This window comes from Acyrthosiphon pisum, unplaced genomic scaffold (genome assembly GCF_005508785.2).
Source record: "Acyrthosiphon pisum isolate AL4f unplaced genomic scaffold, pea_aphid_22Mar2018_4r6ur Scaffold_21889;HRSCAF=25208, whole genome shotgun sequence".
Classification (NCBI taxonomy): domain Eukaryota; kingdom Metazoa; phylum Arthropoda; class Insecta; order Hemiptera; family Aphididae; genus Acyrthosiphon; species Acyrthosiphon pisum.
In genome coordinates, this window is record NW_021771402.1 from 16,549 (window position 1) to 21,098 (window position 4,550).

A 4,550-nucleotide genomic window follows, 5' to 3' on the forward strand; every position below is an offset into this window, starting at 1 on the left:
TTTAGCCAGATTGCCCCCCCCCCCCCGTTTAGGATCTCTGTATCCGCCCTTGAATTATCTAAAAGAAAACCCACGTTTAAGCACTATATTAGTGTCCCACAGAAATAATTAAGGTGATTCAAGGAACACGACTGAATAGTCAGCGGTGAGACTTATATTATCTAGATAACGATTTAAACAGTGTATCTATTTATCTATTTTAATTTTTAAATATGAAAGTTTCAATAATGTACCAAAATTTGTTTATCTAGAGATCGAATATTATGTATATTTAATTCAAATTACACACAAATACAAGATTTTTTAAAGACATTCAAAAACAATTGAATCGTATAGGTAATTTACTGACAGTAGGATCTCAGGTGGTTTGATATTTTTGAATTGGTGGTTCAACAATAGCAAAAAGTCATATTAGGTATAAGAACTTACATAATTTTTATAACTTTTTGACAATTATTATTTTAAAACATGTTTTATAATTGTGATGATTTGATAAATTAAGTACCCAATTATAAATAACCAAGTGAACGAGTCGGTATTACAAACCTAGATATAAAATAAAATAAATTTTATCTGGTATGCTGTTCATCAGCGCAACTATAGGGTCAATATTTTGCTAGAATTTTATTAGCAGCACAGACCCCCTAACAGTTAGGACCTAATTAATATACCGGCTGGCTACTAACAATACACAAATAAATTCATATACGACTAGGTAGTGAATTATTTTTATTATAATTATAAATAATTATGTATCTCCAAACATTTTTAGTTCAACTTTTACTCAAACATAAAATAATATAAAATCAATACTAAATTTCCATTAGTTGCTGAAATGTATCAATAATTGTTTTTGTGTCAAGACTATTAGAGCTACCTACCTATATCTCTTTCGATATTCAATGTTAATAAATTTGAAAATCGTTCTTGTCTCATTGTTGTTCTCCGACAATTGCGACTAAACGCCGCACTGAAGATAATAAACGTTTGCAGGTTGTGCAACTAACAGGTCTAGTGAAAGCAAGATATTATTAGCAATTTATATAAATTTCAAATTTGGGTACAAATCTTCAGTACCTAACTACACTATACTTGTTTAATATCATCAATATCAATATTTTCTTTAATTTTAAACGGGAACATTTTGTCAACAAGCTTTTTTTTATATCACCAAAAAGCATAATTCATAACGAGTCGATGAAATAGTTTTTATTTTTTGAATGCGAACGAATTTGAGGTTTTTATTTAATTTGAATAAAAATTCATCATAGAAAAAAGACAATTTTTTCAAATTAAAAAAAAAACCTCAAATTCATCTACAATACACTTTACACAAAAGCAAATTGATCGAGTTTTGACTTATCAGTTGTTGACTTCAGTATAAGTGACTACATTTCAGAAAATTTCACATTAGAGAGTAGTTTAGTAATAACGATATTATTATAATAAAATTCTAGTAAATAATTGATTGTGATTTTCGAATAACAAAATAATGTCACATTGTCTCATATTTAAGTATATAAATTTATAATAAATTTATGTGGCTATTTTTTCGTCACGAAGCTGTTTATAACTTCATAAGTTGATTGTTAATGTATTGTACCTATTTGTTGCTAATCATGAATTGGCCATCAAATTAACCATTCTTATATTACTAGCTATACCGTGGCCGGCTATACCGTCAATGATTACCAAGACTAAGTATATCTACTTATTAAAATGACAACCACCCCAAACTTTTTGGTAGTTCAGTAAACCACACAATGCATGTCCAAACCACGTCTGTAGGTATTTACTTACTTTACTTACTTTACTTACTTTTAAATATAATCATAATAAAAACTGTCAAAAAATCTCAAACATCTCTGATAGTTTATTCATTAAATATATCTGATTCAGTGGCACACACGACACATGGATATAATACTTATTATATAAAGATTAATTATAGACAATAGCCATATTATATAGATGTATCATAATATTATAGTCCTCTATTTTAAATTTAGTCAATACCAGTCTTTGATGTGTTAAACATATTATGATATGTATAAATTAACAGAGTTTAACATACCTATTACCTACAGTAAATTATGGGCATTGTTTAATTTGTCACGGTCAATGCCGTACCGGATCAGATAGCTACATTTATTTGGTTATGATTCTAAAAAAATATTTCGATAAACAAAAAAGTTTCGAATAAAAACATATTATAAAGGTAGGTACCTATGTAATTTTCACTGTATTACTATTGTTGTGTCGTGTAATGTAGCAATAATGCAATTATTCAACTAGATACATAGGTTATCAATATCAATAAAATAATCAACAACTTCGGCTAGTTTCAATTTAAAAGTGGACTGTATTATAAAACTCAAATATTACACCACAATTACATGTCTGATATTTTAATAAATAATATCTTACAAATCAATAGAGATGTAGGCGCCCACCTACTATAATATTATATAATTTTGATATAACCGTTATGAAAATGAATAATAATAAATTACACAATGTAATAATATTATAACCATAAGAAGTATGCCCCTTCGACAGTAATATTAATAATAATAATACAAAATATTGATATGACGGACTATGAAATTATGTAATGTTTAAATTCACAATTAGTTTAGAATACAGTAAATCTATGGTCATTGTTTAATTTGTCACGAGATTAACATTGATGTGCATAGTAAATACAATATATTTCTACATAATAATATTATATATTTATTATTTTTATTACAGGGAGAATATCGTTTGATTATTGATAAAGTATATCCGTGCGGATCAAGAACAAATCATACAATTCAATTTAATGTCTATTCTAGTAAAAAGGCATCAAATATAACTGAAATTATAGGGAATATTACATTTTTGATACTTTTCGACGATAATCTTACTGTAAGTATATAATGTTTAATTTAATATTTCGTATAATACAGTGAAACGTCCATATCATATTATAATGCCTGAAAGACAAAGACTCAAATGCACAAAGACAACCAAAAATATTCTTCATTCAGAGAATTTTCTTAAATAGAATCCTTTGTATGTGTAAAAGTAGATGGTTCGAATTAAGAGCACTAAGAGTATTTTACTACGACTAATTCACAAACCACAACGCAATAAACAAGAACCGTGCTTATACGAGAGCTGGCTGTACAATTACTTGTTGAATTTTGAGAATACAAACAAAAAATTGACGTAATATATCCAACATTATGATTATTTGAACCACGAGGTTTGTACTATAGTCCAGTGGCGTAATTACGGGTCGGAGATTTGGGTGTCGTATCCCCCCCCCCCTGTTACTTTTTTTTTAACTGGTAATCCATATTAATATGTGTAGGGCCGGAACTTGATGTATTTGCATCTTTTTTTCTAATGCTTACATACGATGACGCTCGTCTTTACAGACATTTGATTAATGGAATATTGAATTTAATGGTACATTTTTCATATTTGCATTTTTACTAAATTTATTGCTTAAACGTAATTTTTTAGTATTTTTGGTGCATTTTATTCATTTTTGTACTTTTTTAGATTCTAAGTGAAACGATGAATGTATTGATTTTACAATGATGTGTGTTTTTTTTTTAAATATTTTTTTATTTTTTTTTGTGTCTGTCATCACCTTTTAGGACAGTAAAAGTGCTTGGATTTTCTTCAACAGTATCTTTTCTGATAGGAAAGTGAATCTAGTTGGTACTTTGGGGGGGGGGAGGTAAAAATTTCCCAGTAGTTTTCAAAAGCAACGTGAAAAACAAAAGAAAAATTAAGGAAAAACAGGAATTTTTACGCAAAATCTGTTTTTGAGAAAATCGATTTTGGTTTTTAGCTCAACTTTAAAACAAATGACCGTAGGTACATACAATTTTGACTAAGTGTTTATATTAGCATTTTCTATACACCATAACATTTTCCAAATATTTTGACTTATTTTGAGCTGTTTACGGACATTTTTAGTTTCCGGTGTTTATATTTTTTTTTCTATAAATATCAATAAAGTTTTGTTTGTTGGTAAAAAAATCTTGAAAATTTAATAAAAGGTTCCTAATATATTGTTTCAAAGGCAGATGAAAAAAATTAAAAATCCGTAGTCACAATTTTTTTTCATAAGCATTTAGAGTTCAAATATTGACAAAATACGTAAAAATGACGAAAATTTGCAAATTATTTTGAGTTGAAAATTCCTACAAATTTTTCTTTTTAGACCTTTTTTTTTTCTATAAATATCAATATAGTTTTATCTGTTGGGTCAAAAAGTGTAAAAATTTAATACAAGGCTCCTGATATATTGTTACAATAGCAGCTAGTTGAAAATTACTAAAAATGCATAGGCACAATTTTTTTTATAAGCATTTAAAGATCGAATTTTGACAAAATTTATCAAATTTAAACTTGAATAATTATTTTGTAGTTAAAAATTTATAAAATGTTCAAATTTTGTATCTAAGATTTGAAAAATTAAAACAAGATTCCACATAAGTAATTAATTCTGTTACCAAAAAATCTAAAAAATACATTTACGCAGTTTATTT

At 27.1% G+C, this 4,550-nt stretch overlaps 1 long non-coding RNA gene across 1 annotated transcript in view; it reads left to right on the forward strand.

Moving 5' to 3' along the window:
- LOC115034982 overlaps positions 1 to 3,503 on the forward strand; it is a 5,440-nt gene extending 1,937 nt beyond the window's left edge. The window contains exon 3 of the long non-coding RNA XR_003840154.1: positions 2,755 to 3,503. This is a non-coding gene — a long non-coding RNA (uncharacterized LOC115034982). The remainder of the gene's footprint in view (positions 1 to 2,754) is intronic.
- Positions 3,504 to 4,550: the final 1,047 nt, after the last annotated feature.